Source organism: Oryctolagus cuniculus, chromosome 1, assembly GCF_964237555.1.
Source record: "Oryctolagus cuniculus chromosome 1, mOryCun1.1, whole genome shotgun sequence".
In the NCBI taxonomy this organism is placed as follows: domain Eukaryota; kingdom Metazoa; phylum Chordata; class Mammalia; order Lagomorpha; family Leporidae; genus Oryctolagus; species Oryctolagus cuniculus.
This window is the reverse complement of record NC_091432.1, coordinates 70,972,442-70,989,676: the sequence shown is the minus strand read 5'-3', so window position 1 is coordinate 70,989,676 and position 17,235 is coordinate 70,972,442. Positions and strand designations below refer to the sequence as shown.

General features: G+C 40.8%; 1 protein-coding gene across 5 annotated transcripts in view; it reads left to right on the top strand.

Annotated features, from left to right (window-relative positions):
- TENM4 (teneurin transmembrane protein 4) overlaps positions 1–17,235 on the top strand; it is a 2,118,216-nt gene that overhangs the window by 843,283 nt on the left and 1,257,698 nt on the right. The window lies entirely within an intron of this gene.

Genomic DNA, 17,235 nt, shown 5'->3' with positions numbered 1-17,235 from the left:
CTGGTAACTGCGCATCCACGTGAAGCCCAGATGCCCCAAACAACATCTGCTTTAGATACAGTAAAGCTCACATGAAGAGGAAGGCTAAGTGGGGTCGCTCAGCTTGTGAGAACTAACTTTCTCTCTTCAGTCCTAGCCATCCCATTTGACATTTCTCCCTTCTCTCTTTTTGATCACACCACCACCACCCCCGCCCCGCCCAGGAATGCTATTCCTTTAGCACAGTCTTCACATTCATATATATTAAAAAAAAAATCCAAGCTGTCCTCATGATGTGATTGTGCCCTTCTTTAAGCTTCTGGATCACTTTATCTGTGGAAGTCACTCTGCCTGGATAAGTGGTCCTATATAATAGAAATAACACCTAGCCAAGCCTGGAAGGCAAACTCCAGGTACCAGGATCACCACATCTCTGCATTCCCTGTACCTGACTTTCATGGCTGCATATGAAGTGTGTGGCTTATGGATTACAATAGCTTCCTCCCCCCAGTAACTTCCCTCCCACCCACAACACTCCCCTCTCCCACTCCCTCTCCCCTTCCCCTTCACATCAAGATTAATTTTCAATTATCTTTATATACAGAAGATCAATTTAGCGTATATTAAGTAAAGATTTCCACATTTTGCTCCCACACAGAAACACAAAGTGTAAAATACTATTTGAGTACTAGTTATAGCATTAATTAAACACCTAAGAGTAATTGTGTATTAATTACAGAGTTCAACCAATAGTTTTAAGTAGAATATAAAATGCAACTTTTGTATTGTTGTGGCTTCCTCCCCTAATCTCCCTCCCTCCCATGGCCCTCCCCTCACCCACTCCCTCTCCCATCCCGCCCTTCATCATGTTTCATTTTCAATTATCTTCATATACTGAAGATCAACTTAGTATGTACTAAGCAGGGATTTCAACAGGCTGCACTCACACAACCGAACCAGGTATAGGGTATTGTTCGACTAGTAGTGTTGTTTTTGAGTTTCATAGTTAAACACATTAAGGACAGAGATCCTGCGTGGGGAGCATGAACCCAGTGACTCCCGTTGTTGATTTAACAATTGGCACTCTTATTAATGACATCAGCAATCACCCGAGACTCTTGCTATGAGCTGTCTAGGCTATGGAAGCCCCTTGAGTTCACCAACTCTGAATTTGTTTAGTCAAGGCCATATCACAGTGGAGGTTCCTTCCTCCCTTCAGAGAAAGGCGCCTCTCTCCTTGATGGCCTGATCCTTCTGCTGGGGTGTTGTTCACCAGGATCTTTCATTTAGATTGTTTTTTTACCACCGTGTCATGACTTTCCACGCCTGTGAGACTCTCAAGTCATGTCATTTAACCTGTCAGATTCTCAAGTAGCATTAACAGGTCAGAGCTTAGGGAGGCGAAGCTCCCAGCCCAATTTGGGGTGTAGTGGGTGTCACACACATGGTCCTAATGAATAAATGCCCTTTCTTTTCCTTCTCCTCTCTTTTCCCTTTGCAACAAAGGAGCTGGTGTTTTTGCTGCTAAACGGGATGGCTGTAGGATAAAAATCAAAAAATCAAAAATCTAAATAAACTAGATGGCAGAACTATAGCAGATCTCCTTCCTCCCCATGAAAAACGATCACAGGGAAGAAAAACACATAATCGGGGAGAGAGACAAATGTCATGCAAAATTGCCATCTCACAATAAAGGCGAGCTGCTCTGCACTCTTCCCGAGAACCGCATCGTGGCAACATGTGCAGTGCCAGACTAAGCCTGGAGTATATTATGAACCCCTGCAGACACAGAAATCTTGCAAGCCGTAGGTTGCAGAAACCCACAGAGCTAGGAAAGCAGAGGTTTAATGGTATTTTAAATGTTTTGACTATACAGAAGGCAGAATCTGCAGTCTAATCATTTTCAGAATACTTGATGCGCTACAAGCAGCCACGGGAGCGGTGCATTCCCCAGTTGCCTGCACTGAGAGCAAGGCAAGTTAGAAGGAAAGGGAAAGGAATGACAGGTGAATAGAGAGCCTACTATGTGCTGGAAGTTTCACTCTGTGACTTCCTTTCATCCTCCCAGCAACCCTGGGAGTAAATGTTCTGAGCTCCTACACCCCTGGAACTAAAAGGCAGCTGATGTCTTCAGTTCTGTCTCCTGCCCCTGCTCTGTAAGGGTCCCTGCCCAGGGGGTAGACAGAATGCCTGGACTTACCTGTTACATATTCAAAAGAGACATATTGGAACATGAGTATCTGAGAGCTATAAGATAAAATAAGCCCAAATCTCATTTATGTGTTAAAATCTAATAATTCCATATACCAAAGGTCATAGCAGTATTATTCTCAATAACCTAAGGATAGAAACAACTCAAGGGTCTATTAATGCATAGATGAATGGATACAAAACATAAAATGGAATGCTATTCAACCTCAAAAAGGAAGGGAATTCTGATGCATACTGCCATGAGGATGGAGATTGAGGATATTATGCTAAGTGAAGTAAGCACTTAAATGACAAATACTTTTTTAAAGATCAATTTATTTAATTGAAAGGCAAAATGACACAAAGGTATAGACAGAGAAACCAAGAGAGAGAGAGAGATCTTCCACCTGCTGATTTATTCTCCAAATGCCTGCAAAGGGCCAGGATTGGGGAAAGCCAAAGCTAGAAGCTAGAATTTCATGCTGGTTTCCCACGTGGGTGGCAGGAACTCAAGTAATTTGGCCATCATCTGCTGCCTGGCAAGTGCCTTAGCGGGAAGCTGGATCAGAAGTGGAGAAGCCAGGACTCTAACCAGGCTCTCTGGTATGAGATGTGGGCATCTCAAGCAATAGCTTGCCCCACTGTGCCATGATATCCACCCTGACAGCAGATACTTTTTGACTCTACTTATATGAAGTGCATGGAAGTGGTAAAATGAAAACCATAGAACAGTGGTTGCCAGTGCATAAGGCTGGAGGTAATGTGGAGCTGTTTAGTGGCTAGTGGGTTTCAGTGTTGCAAGACAAAAAAGTGCTAAAGATTGGTTGTGCAATAACATGAATATACTAAACACTACTGAAATATATACTTAGGTATGCTTAAAACAGTAAACTGTGTGTTGTGTTTTACCATAATAAGAAAAAAAAGAACCATTCAAAACTCTCTCTTTTTTTATGTCAAGATCATTTAATGAGATATTGTTTGTTTTGTTGCCCCTGTAGTGGAAAAATGAACAGAAAGAATGGAAGCTGACACTGAATGTCTGTCTCTGGTTCTTTATTCTCAAGAGAAGGTCAAAACTTTCTACTTCCTTGTACCAGGGAAACCTGTTCTTCCTAGCTTTTAAGTGATTATACGTACTTAGACAGGGACAGAATCAAAAACCTTTGATGGAAAGTGAAAGGCAAGAGAAAGCCAGAACAAAAGTACAGCATCAGAGATAAATTCCAGAAGACCAGGAAGGAAGAACACAAGGGTTGGGGTCTGCCAATCATATCTTATCCCAGGAAGCTCCCTGCTTTTCATCTGGGGTCCTTCCCACTTTGAAGGTGGCAAAACCTTTGCCAAGGCCAGGAGATGAAGAAGATCGGACTCAGGGTACCAAAACTCCTGACCTTGGCAAAGGCTCTGACGTACAACATAACACAAAAGCAGAACCACTAACCTCAAACAGTCCTGAGAAGCTCAGGCAGCCACATTTTAAAGCATGGCTAATGTGGCTGGATCCTGAGAGCCCTCCGTGCAGAGGCTGGGCTCTGAATGCGGAGCCCTGAGGGCAACAGACTCCAGTATTCATTGGGATTGAATTTTCCATTAGCTCTGTGAGATCAGTGTTCAAAGTTGTGTTTAATTTAATTTTTTAAAATTAAATGATGTTACTTTTTTGTGCTCTTCAGTTTGTGAAGACACTAAAATTGATTTTACTTTAAATATTTTTAAAATTAAAATATCTTGTGATAGAAAGAGTGAGTGTATGTGTGTGGGGTGGGGGAAGGTGGTGGAGAGAGAGAGAGAGAGAGAGAGAGAGAGAAAATACCATCTGCTGATGCACTAGCCAGTTGGAAATGGCCAGGGCTAGAAACTCCCTGCATTGGCAGGAAGCTGGAATCAGGAGCCAGAGCTGGGAACACACAGGCATTTGATCTAGGAGGTAGGCATCTTAACCAAGGTCAGATCTGCTTTGCCAAAAGACTTTTCCCATTTTTTTAACTGATAAAGGGTAACTGTAAATATTCATGGGATACAATGTGATATCTATATATATATATGTATATATATATCAGTATTGTAGAGCAATTATGTCAAGTTAATTAACATATCTATCATATGCATCCTTATTTGTAGCAAGAACATTTGGAATTTTTTCTTTCAGCAATCTATAAATATGTAATACATTATAATTGAATATAGTGACATGCTATACAATAGATCTTGAAAATATACTTCTAGTTTATAAACTGGAAATCTGAACTCTGATCCACTGCTCTCCATTTCCTAGACCCTTTCTTAGTCTCTGGGAACCACTCTTCTGCTCTCCGAAAGTATGATTTTTTTAGATTCCATATGTGAGACCATGTGATAGTTGTCTTTCTGTGCCTGGTTTGTTTCACTTAGCATAATGTTTTCCAGGTTCATCCCTGTTGTCACAAATTATAAGATTTCCTTCTTTTTATAAAGCTAGATAGTATTCTCCTGTGTATATGCACCACATTCTCTTTATCCATTCATCTGATGACTAACACTTAGCTTGATTCTATTTCTTGGCTATTGTGAATAGTGTGATAATGAACATTGGATTGCAGATAACTCTTTGAAATACTGTTTTCCATTCTTCTGGATGTACATGTATCTAGATACCCACCTAGTTTTGTGTGTGTGTGTATATATATATATATATATAAACATATCCACATATTTCTATATATGACATCTATATAAATATATTATTGGATCACGTAATAATTCTATCTGTAGCATATTGCGGACCTCCATTCCTTTTCCCATAATGGCTATACTGACTTATATTCTCACCAACAGTATACCAGGATTTCCTTTTTCCTACATCCTTGCCAACTCTTTGCTTTCATCTTTCTGATAATAGCCCATCTGACAGGTTTGAAGTGCTACCTAATTGTGGTCTTAGTTTTCATTTCCCTGATGACTAGTGATCTTGAGTAATTTTTCATAAACCTGCTGGCTGTTCATCTTCTTTTGCTAAATGCCTATTCTGTTTCTTGGTCAATCTTTAAATCATGTAATTTGTTTTCTTGTTATTCAATTATTTGAATCACTTATGTAGTTTGAATATTAGCCTCTTATCAGATGTATGGTTGGCAAATATTCTCTTTTAACCCATCAATTGTTGTTTCCTGAGTAGTACAGAAGCTTTTTGGCTTGATACAGTCCTAATTGTCTACTTTAGCTTTTGTTGCCTGTGCTTTCAGGATCATTTCTAAGAAATCATTGTCCAGACTGATGTCATGGAGATTTACTCCTATATTTTCTTCTAATAGTTTTATAGTTTCAGGTCTAAAATTGAATTTTTAATCCATTTTAGTTGATTTCTGTGCATAGTATAAGAGTAGAATTCTATTATTCTGCATGTGGTGATCTAGAAGTCCACACACTAACCGTGTTTTCACCATTGTACATTTTTGGCATCTTTGTCAAAAATCAGTAGATAATAAATGTATGGATTTTTTTCTGTGCTCTCTCTGTTGTTCAGTTGGTCAGTGTGTCTGTTTATGTGCTGGTATGATGTTATTTTGATTATCATAGCTTTGTAACAGTTGTATTCTTTTATATCAGGTAGTGTTATGCCTCTAGCTTTGCTCTTTTTGCTCAAGACTGCATTGGCCATTCAGGTGCTTTTGTGGGTACATTTTAGGATCGCCTTTTTCTATTTCAGTGAACAGTGAAATTGGAAGTTTGATTGGGATTGTATTGAGCTGTTAGATTGCTTAGGGAAGTATGGACACTTTAACAATATGAATTCTTTCAATCCATGAACATGGGGTGTCTTTCCAGTTAGTTGTATTTTCTTCAGTTTCTTTGATCAGCTTTTTATCCTTTTCCACCCAGGTCATTTCATGTCATTGGTTAAGTTTACCCAAATGTTTTTTATGTTATTGTAAATTAGATTTTTTTAGTTAATTTCTTTTTTAGATGGCTTATGCTTAGTAAAGAAATACATCTGATTTATCTATGTTAACTTTATCCTGCAAGTTTACTGAATATGTTGATTGGTTCTAGCAATATTTTAATGGGTTATTCAGGGTTTTCTACATATATTGATACCATCAGCAGACTATTTCACATCTTCCTTTCCCGTTTGGATGTTATTGCATAATTATTCTGGCTAGGACTTACAATGCTGAGTTGGAAACAAGTGGTAAGATTGGGTAACCTTGTCTTCCTCCTGATCATAAAGGAAAAGCTTTCATTTTTTTATCACAGAGTACAATGTTAGCTATAGGGGCCGGCGCCATGACTCACTTGGTTAATCCTCCGTCTGCGGCACTGGCATCCCATATGGGCGCCGGGTTCTAGTCCCGGTTGCTCCTCTTCTAGTCCAGCTCTCTGCTGTGGCCCGGGAAGGCAGTGGAGAATGGCCCAAGTGCTTGGGTGCCTGCACCAGTGTGGGAGACCAGGAAAAGCACCTGGCTCCTGGCTTCGGATCAGCGCAGCTCCAGCCGTAGCAGTCATTTGGGCGGTGAACCAATGGAAGGAAGACCTTTCTCTCTGTCTCTGTCTCTCTCTCTCTCTCTCTCACTGTCTATCTGTCAAATAAATTTAAAAAATGTTAGCTATAGGGTTATGATGTATGGCTACTATTATGCCAAGGAACGTTCCTTATGTGCCTATTTTATTGAGTAGTTATTATGAGAAAATATTGAATTTTGCATTGTTGAGATGATCACAGTTTTGTCCTTGATTCTCTCTATACATTAAAACATTCTTTTTTTTTAATGGCACACAATAATCATATATCTTTATGTGGTATACTGTGATAATAGTGATACACGTATATAATGGGTAATGATCACATCAGGCTAATCAGCATTTCTCTATCCTTAAACATTTATCATTTCTCTCTGTTGGAAATCTTTAAATCTTCTATTTATAAATTAGATACTAAAGTGTTATAAATGATGAGGGATCTTCACAAAGTTCATGGAAAATGTGTATTCTAAAACAAGATCCTGTGCATGAATTTCAAAATATATTTGCACATTATTTACAATTCCTTTTTCCATGAAATTTTCATGTATCTTTTTGTAGTCACTTTACCTGCTGTGGAACACTAGAATTTGTCCTTCCTCTTTAGCTATATTTTGGTAGCTATTATTCAACTTCTTCCTATGGCCGACTACTCTACTAGTGACCACTCTTTTTCTTTCCACTTTTACAAAAATTAACATTTTTAGCTTTCACATGTGACTGAGAACAGGTAGTATTTGTTTTTCTATGCCTGGCTTTTTAACGAAAATTTATTCTTAACAAATTCACACTTTTCTTTCCTATTGATTTCCAAGATACACCCTAAATCTTGATACTCAAGTTATTGAATCTTGATACTTTTCATACTAAATAAATGTATAGGTGCCAACTCTTCACCCACCACTCCCACAGCCCCCCCCCCAAAAAAAACACCCATCACACTGCACCTCTGTTCAGATGAACCCTACTTGTTGGGCCACATCTGGCTAATTCCCGCATGTTCAGGACCTGGCTTTTTTTTTATCTTTGGGACTCACCAGTCACACAGGGTTCTCACTGACCTGCTGCTCCCCTCTTTGGTGATCTCATGTGAGGACTCCCTGCTCCAGATTATACTCAAGATTCCTCAGGAGACCCTCTCTCTCACCAAACATCCATCTGAGAAAGGGGATAGAGCTCAGAAAGGCAATCAAGGTTTGGGGCCTGCACTGTGGCTCAGCAAGTCAAGCTGCTGCCTTGCATGCAGTATCCCAGATCAGAGCCCCAGGTCGAGTCCTATCTGTCCACTTTCTAATAGGGTTCCCTGCTAATACACCTGGGAAAGCAAATACTTGGACCCCTGCCACCCATGTGGGAGATCTTGATGTAGTTTCAGGCCACTGACTTTGGCCCGGCCCAACAACCCTGGCTTTTATGAACACTTGGGGAGTAAACCAGCAGATTGAAGTTCTCTCCCTCTCCCCTCTCCCTTCTCCCCTCTCCCCTCTCCCCTCTCTCCTCTCTCCTCTCTTCTTTCTCTCCATCCCCCTCTTTTTCTCCATCCCCCTCTATCTCTCTCCCCCCTCTCGGTCTTAGTCTCTCCATCTCTGTTGCTCTACCTTTCAAACAAATAAAATAAATCTTTGAAAGGAAATCAAGAATCATATCAGTTTTTCAAGGACAGTGGGAAAATCAGGACTATACGAGGTGTGTCTGACTCCAAAGTTTATACCCTTGTTATATACAACACTGCCTCTAAAATCCAGTGCTTTATACAGAACTATAAAATCAATGTTGATTAGATGGCTTTCTGTTTCTTAAAAGTAAAATGTCTGTGTAAAGAAAAATACCAATACTAACTTCATGAAAATTGCATGAGCAGGTGTGTTGGGTTCCTTCCTTGTCACTGAGGAAAGCATTCTGATACACAGAGTGTAGGCCTTTGTCTGGTACTGACCAGTAGTGTGAGCTTAAGCAGGTCACCCAGCTCCTCTGGTTTTCAGTCATTGCGTCTGCATAGGGAGTATTTTTAAGTAAGTGGGCTATAAGACCTTTCCTAATTTGTTCTTCTTGTAACCCTAGATCTGCATAATTTCTGATCGCTGAAACCTGGAACGTTTGTTACCAGCACAAAGCTTGTTCTATTGCACCCTTCTTCAAGGCTTCTTTTAATGAATGGTGCTTCTTCAGATCAACGTCAATTTTGCAGGAAAGGACTGGCTTTGTCAGACTGCCACCCAGTATACTGTTTATCTCCTCCTCTGCATGAGCCAAACAAATCAGTCTCTGTCACACAAATATCTCTTCCCTTCTGGACATCAGCCTATGGTGATTCTGAATTTTCTGCTCCTTTGTTACAGTCCAGAGGGGCTCAAGCATAACGCAACATTTGTTGTCTGGGCCTGGTGCAGCATCATTTAAGCAATAGCTCATAAGCTACAGTTTGAGTCCATTTTCTTCCTCTCTCTCTTCTTTTCCTCCATCTTCTTCCCCTTCCTCTTTATTTTTCTTTCACTCTTCATTCAGCCTTCCTATTCATTTACTCTCAAATGTCTGCCAGTGTAGGGACACAATAATTAAAGTCTCTGCCTTTCCGGACCTCTGAGTTTGGACAAGAAGTGCCCAGTGATGACCTAGGCCGGTGTCCCTCAGAGGAGGGCAGGATGGGTTTTGTGGTAGATGCTGAGGAACTGGAATACTCACGCGGGTATAATAAAGGGTAGGCATTTGCAGATCGATGACAGGTGCACTGGAGGTAGAGTGGGTTTCCCAGGGAGAGGTTTAGCCTGCACCCAGACACAGAGTCTGGACCAGCAGGAGAAAGGGACAGAAACAGGGGATCCTGGGGAAGTGAGCCGAGTTCACAAACGGCAGCCCACCAGGGATGTCAGGGCTGTGCCACCTTGCTGCTCTTACAAGTAAGGTCAAGTCCCTTAGTCTGTCATGTGGCACACTGGCACACACCCATGCAATGTGAATTCACAAGCATAAATAAGCTCCTATTTAAAAAATATATATAAATATATGAAAGGGTTTAGAAACAGATTGTTCCTTCTCCTTCAGGGGAGAGCAGCAAAGCAGTCACAAGACAACGTCTTCATTTTACTTTGCAGATGAAGAAATTCCACATTTTCTGCATAAGGGTCAAGTTCATGGTGAATGATTCAGTAAGTAACATAGATCAGAATGTCAACTTTTGTGTCCTAAACAAGAGGGACATTGAGCAAATCTTCAATTTGCTAATTGCATAGTATATGTAGTACAAAAAGGAGAGGAGAAGGAAGAAGAAGAAATAACAGAGTGGAAAGAGATCAGGTTTTGTAATAATACATGTAAATAGTGCTGCACTAATTGCTTTACTGAATTAATAATTATGAGGTTGATGATAATATGACAATAGCAAAGAACGGGAGGCAGCTCACGTTCACCGAGTGCTCACTGAATGTCAACATTTCTGCTCAGTGTGGTATTTTCCTTCTGCTCACCTCAGCCCTAGGAGAGAGTCCTAGATTCTTCTCTCTACTTTGCACAGGAAGAGATTGAAACTCAGAGGTGTTAAGTCATTTGCCCACTGTCACACAGGTAAGAACTGGTACAGAAAAGATTTAAACAGAGATCTGATTCCAGAATCCGAATGTTATCCAACATGTGGGGCTCGAGGTATGGTTTGCAACTGAATATGTGGACAAGGCACATAACCTCTCCCAGCTTCAATTTTCCCTTCCACAATGAAAATTTCAATCCTCTGAGGCTACTTCAAAAAACTTCATGGAAAATGGGATTTAAAGATAAGCTTATTTTTGTACAAAAAAACTGAAATCCATTCATACTCATGTTTCCCTTCCAGGATTTTGTAACAACTAAAAGTGTTGTTGGATAGAAAATGCTTCAAGACCATAAAACACTTTCTAGAGGCAACATGCGGGGATTATTGAGGTCATTGGTTAAGGGGTATTTTTGTGGAGAGAATCTGCGTATATTTTGTATCACAAAGATGCCACTCTTATGTTTATGGGCTCTCCTACATCTTGAGAGAAAAGAAGAAAAATGAAAAGGTTTATTACTGCATGTTTACTGTTACTATGGGCCAGCCACCATGTCTAGCACCTTATACAACTATAGTATTTTGCTGCTAAACATCTATTATCCCTGGTTGCACTCTCTGTGGTTTCAGTTACCCATAGTCAAACATACTCTGAAAATACTAATTGAATAATTACGGAAATAAACAATTAACCAGTTTTAAAATACACACTATTCTGTGTAGTCTCATGAAATCTCATACGTTCCTTCTCCATCCCGCCTGGGGCAGGAATCATTCCTTTGCCCCGTGTAGTTGCACCGTGTAGTTGCCTAGTGGTTGTCTAGGTTATCTGTTTGACTGTCAGAGTACTGTTATGCTTGTGTTCAAGTCACCCTTAGTTTACTTAAGAATGGTCCCAAATTGCAAAAGTAGCAACACTAGCAATTTGGATGTGACACTGAGAAATCATAAAATGCTTTCTTGAACTGAAAAGTTGAAAGTTCTTGGCTTCGTAAAGAAAGCCAAAGATTGTGTGCTGAAGTGGCTAAGATCTACTTAAGAATGAAATCAGAAATCTGGGTTCATTTGGTTGTCACACCTCATACTCTAAAAGTTACCATCACAGTGAGATAGGTTAAGATGTAAAGTGTATGTAGGTATTATATTGGAAGACACAGCATGTGCAGGTTCAGCGCTATCCCAGGTTTCAAGCATCGGAGTCGTGGAGTCTATCCCCCACAGATGAAGGAGGGCCACTATACCCATGCTTTTTAAACTATAATGCTGATCTTGTTGTTATCACTATTCTGCAGGTAAGGAAACTGAGGCAAGGCATGGGGTGGTTAAGTAGCTTGTTCAAGACCTGAGCACTAGGAAATAAGACAGGAAACTTCAAATTAGAGCAACCCCAGAACTCACCCTTAATTACTACACCGCCTGCTTCTCTAATCAGCAGAACAACAATTAAGCTGTTAAGATTTTCAAATACTGTTTATCCTTTATAATACAATTCACCTGACACCCTTAGATAACCCATTGGAGGAAACAATTTAGCCTGACAAAAGGACGAGTAATTAGTTATTGACAATTGATTTGGGGCCTCTCCATCAAGCACAGGAGACTGGAAAGTCAGCCTGCTGCCCACCTCCCACCCTCATGGCTGCCTGGCCACCCATCACACCCTTTCTGGGCACTGCTACCTGGGAGGTGTGGACCCTCTTCTTTCTACAATTGAACTCAGGATCACAGTCAGCCCCATCTAGTGAGAGTGGGAAGGAAAGAATGAAAGGAAAAGCAGCAAGCAAGCAAGTGAAGGACTCACCAAGCTGTTGAATAGACAAAAAAAAAAAGTCTACTAAAAAGGCACTTTTCTTTCATTGTCTTCAAACCAACCTTTGTGTGCTGTCAGTTCTGTGATTAGCCAACTGTTTAGTTAACTGAAGTATCTATCGATCTGCCTGTCACACATTCTTTTGTCTGTTCGAACAAGAGAAGGTGCTGACCCTTCCCAGGAAGTGCTGGTGACAGGTGTGTAATTTGATAATCACTTGTTCAGGAACGATCTCACTTTGTTCCCTGATGTACATCTCGGCAACTGGCGTGCCATTGAGGGCTCCAATCATGCCAGCGTTTCCCTGCTAGAAGCTTTGGTGCAGGATAACTCAAGCACCGACTTCAGTCTGGTAGGCCTCCCTTCCATGTTGCCTTACCCAAGTTGAGGACTTAGTGTGGTTCTCCTTAAAAAAAAAAAATCAATTTATTATTAAAAGTAGTATTTTTTGAAAAAAAAAAAAAAAAAGGAAAATGAACTTTAGTGCAAAGGGTAGCCAGTGGTTTCAACCCTGAAGAACACGATTTTAGATGAAGCCAAATGCATTTGTATGGCAGCTAATAAATTCCCTGGTTTGGAACCAAAAGCATGCTGTGTCCAGTTTAAAGCTCAAAGCTTGAACAGGGGAAAAGAAAAGCATTATTCCTTCTATCACTTTGTGCTCGTAACAGAACAGAATAGCGATGAGTGAGCCTGGATTTGCTGAACAGTAGGAATTATATTCCAACAGTGTAGGGTTTAGTAAAACCCACAAATGTGTTTTTATCCTGAATTTTCCTTCTGACTGGTAAGCCTCTTGACATTTTAATAAACCTTATCATACACTGCTGATTGAATTCTATTTATCAAAGTATTGGCAAGGCAGTTTAGAACAGGGGAAAATGTACAGTTCATCCCCAGACCATGAAGTCTAGCCACTCAGTGAATAAAGTTGTTTATTTGTTTTTGTTTGCTTGTGTAATCATGTTACATGTTTAGCCTCGGCTTCCACCTTTGATAAAAGTAGATACTGGAGTTGACTGCAAAGAATTCAAGGGTGCTTGAAGCAAGACTGGGCAGCAACTCTTTGAGTGCTGGAAAAACACTCTGGGTCCCAACACTTAAAGAACAGCTTAGTCTGGTTCAAAGCACACTGTCTTTGGGCACTATTTCCTTTCCAAGGGAGGCTATGAATGGATGTATTTGCCACCCTCTGATATCGAGTCTTCATAGTGACTTTGCTTCCATTCCAGGCTGTGTTGGGAGGATGGTAAGGATAGAGAAGAGCATCACCTCCTCATCTCCGTGCTGTGCACCACTGCTTTATGTACCAAACATTGGTCTATTCAGTTGACAACAGGAACCAGCTTGTTTTGGGTTGAGCTCTGTGTCCCAACACTCAGTGACTTATCAGAAAGAACCCACAGGACTTGCATCTCTGGGAGCCCCCTGAGAACTAGGCAGGTACTGTCTCACAGGCACCCTTTCTCATGCTCTAGCCTCCTTTTTCTTGCCTCCAATCAGCTTCCTCTGTCGAATTCTCTCCAGCTTTGGACTTACTCTGTGAGTCAGGATACAACTTCCATAGTCAGCACTCAGCCTCACACACCCAAATCAAAGAGAGCAGATGTTCCAATACCTCCTCTCTGCTGTTGGGGAGCCCAGAGGAATGCCATTCCCTCAGGCCCTGGAGTCAGCAGTCACAGCCTCCCCCCCCCCCCCCCCCCCGCCCCGGATGGACTAGATTCTTTAAGCTACATCTGCCTTAGCCATGGATTCTTCTCCTCCTCTTCCAGTCTCCTCTCCTTTGCATGACTGCTCCAGCCCCTGGTGGACCAAGACAGACTTAGTCCCTATCATGCAGATCTGTGGACTTAGTCTTCTGAGTAGTTCTTCGTCTCTCTAGTTCAGACCACAAGCATGTATCAGTCATAAATACAAGCATACTTCAAAGATTAATGGAAAATCAATTACAAGCTGAGTTTATTTTGGTACAAAAACATTCTGAAAGTCCAGGCATAGTTTTTTCCGTAATATGTACTTTCCATGAAGCTTTTGAGGATCCACATATCACAAGGAATCTTCACTGGACTCCTTGATTCCGGTCTTACCAGGTCACCACCCTAGGTATTTATGGTCTGGAGCTCAATCTGCCCAGGAATCACTCCTGTTGTTGTTGCTGTTTGCCTAGGTGTTTTTGGATTTTTAGAAGTTAGTTCTTAGATTATTTGTTCCTAAAGGAAGCTACCAGATCATTTTTTTCACAGCCATTTAGATTCTGTGTGCAGTCTTCCCTATTCTCATATCATTGTGTCTACATATATCAGTCTGAACATTATCTTGTTGAGAATGATAATCCTTTTATTTAAATGGCTGCCTTACCACCATCACTACCACACACACACACACACACACACCAGACTGTGAGTCCCTTAAAGGCAGGTATCTTATTTTATCAAAGTAAATTCCCTCCAGATTGTATCCTAGATAAATTCTTCATAGTAAGCCTTCCATCCATGTACCAGCATTCTAAGCCCACAACAATCCTGTGTACAGTCTCATTTCATGAGGGAACACAGTGACTCCAATATCAGTAGTCTAACCTTTCTATTTAAAAAGAGGCAATTTATTTCAAACTCTTCACAATTCTAGAACATTTGATATTTAACATATCAGGGCATTTGACTGTACCAAATTAGGAATGTAATGTGTAAACTTTAATTATAATGAAGTGATATTTTATACTTACATTGTAAGTTGGTTTTGAGATTATCTTTTATTTTATAATTAAAATTTAACTCAGTAGTTTTTAGGGTGAATATCAAATATGAATTTTTTAAGCAAATGAAACAAGTAAAGAATTTTAACTTACCCCAACTCACCAGAATCAAAATGATCTCTTTTTATACCTGAAGTTATTTAGGAAAATATTTATACGGAGTGACTCTAAAATTTAACTTCCTGAATTTAAAATGGGTGTTATGTATATTCTCTTTGTATCTTCCTGTCCTTCAATGATTTTTTTTTTTTTTTGAGTTTCTACCTTTATTGGAACCACTGTGGAGGATATACTTACTGCCTTTGAATTGTGGAAATTTTTACTTAACAACATATGCACAAATGCCTCTAAAAGAAATTAACTTGAGTAAATAAATATGGAGTTTTCTCAGGGCCTGAATTGTTACCTTAGCTGAATCCCAAGACTTAGAGGAGATAGGTAGAGCAGGAAGAATGGATGAGGTAAACTGGGGCTCCAACATGGAACTTTTGAAAGTTTACCCTAGTTCCCACAGGTAGAAGGTGACAGAACTTTGAACTTATCCTACAGTTTTCTCTCTGCTTACTCTATAGCAAAGCAACTTGTACAATCAGAGGTTCAGATGTTCCCTCCATTGTCTTCTAAATCAGGTTTGGCTGGAAATATGAGAAGTAGTCAGAATTGGTGGAGGAATTTTTAAGTGTATCGGCCACTTTTAGGAAAGTTGCCTTTGGCTTATAGATGTCTATGTGTAAAGGATTATTCCCCATTCATGATGCCACAGGATAGCCCCACAGAGGCAGGTCAGGGTCATATTGTCACATTGAAACTGAGGGATCTTAATTACATACCACTGCCACTACCTCAACCCATGACTGCACACACACTTGAGCCAGGCAACTTCTTCATCGTACAAGCTACAGTACCCAAACGATGAATACTACTGAGCAGTAATAGGCAATGAACTACTGAAATACACAGCAACATGGATTCTGTATGAGCAAATGTGTTTTGCTAAGAAAGTGAAAAGGGAGTAGTTAAGATGCTATTTGGGAGCCGGTGCCACGGCTCAATAGGCTAATCCTCCACCTGCGGCACCAGCACACCGGGTTCTAGTCCCAGTAGGGATGCCGGATTCTGTCCTGGTTGCTCCTCTCCCAGTCCAGCTCTCTGCTGTGACCCAAGAGTGCAGTGGAGGATGGCCCAAGTGCTTGGGCCCTGCACCCGCATGGGAGACCAGGAGAAGCACCTGGCTCCTGGCTTCAGATCAGCGCGATGTGCCGGCCGCAGCACGCCGGCTGCAATGGCCATTGGAGGATGAACCAACGGCAAAAGGAAGACCTTTCTGTCTCTCTCTCTCTCACTGTCAAAAAAAAAAAAAAAAAAAAAGATGCTATTTGGGAACACCTGCACCCCATGACAGAGTGCCTAGATTCAAATCCTCATCCCACTCCTGATTCTAGCTCCCTGCTAATGTGTACCCTAGGAGGCAGCAACAGTAGCTCATGTAGCTGGGTCCCTGTCTCCCATGTAGGACACCTTGATTGAGTTCTTGGCTCCCAGTTTTGGCCTGGTCCTGCCCCATATCTTCTGGGCATTTGGGGAGTGAGCCTGGAGTCAGTCAGTCTCTCTCTCTCTGTCTCTCTCTCTCTCGCTCCTTCCTTCTCTCCCCCTCTGTACATAAATGAATGAATAAATAAACAAATAAATAGCATTTTTTGATTTTAAGAAAAGAAAGTGAAAGTGACCCGACTCAGAAAGCTATGGGATTCCATTTTCACGGAAGATCATCATTCTGGAAAATGCAAAACTAAATGAGTAGAAAACAAAACCATGGTTGCCAGGGATTGGAAGTGAAGATAGAGGCAGATTTCTAAAGGGCACCAGGGAAATGTGAAGTGACTGGAACTCTTCTGTAGCTTCATTGTGTATGGTTACCTGATATTGTGTTTATGCAAAACTAAACCATACAAAAGAGTGGGTTTTAAAGTATGTATCTCCAAACCAAAACCAGAACCAAAACCCAGACCCGTAAACTTGGTGTGAGTGGAAGGATCTCTGGTGAGCCCAGGGGTCTGCTCCTAAAGACCCGTTGCTTCTCTCAGGGTGCTCTTCCTGCAGTCACTGCTGTTTCAAACATGGGAGAGAGATTCCTCTTTTAAAGTGGAGTCTCCGTGGAGATCTCAAGAACAGAGTCTATCTGAAGCTGTCATACCTCAAATCAATGTCCTAAATCCTAGGTGGTGATTTTCACACTTTGGGGGGCTTTAGAAAAAACACCCAAAGCCAGTCGGCCATTTCAATGATCAGGGTTCCAGGAGTCTGAAGGGAAGCTCAGGAATCTAGTTTTGAAAAAAAAAAAAAAAAAAAAAAAAAAAAAAAACTTCTGCTGGAGGAGATTTTGACTACACCTAAAAAAACATCACTTAAGGAATATAAATTTAGATAATCACATTTATGAAAATATCATAATTTGAACATTGTATCTTCAGTTGC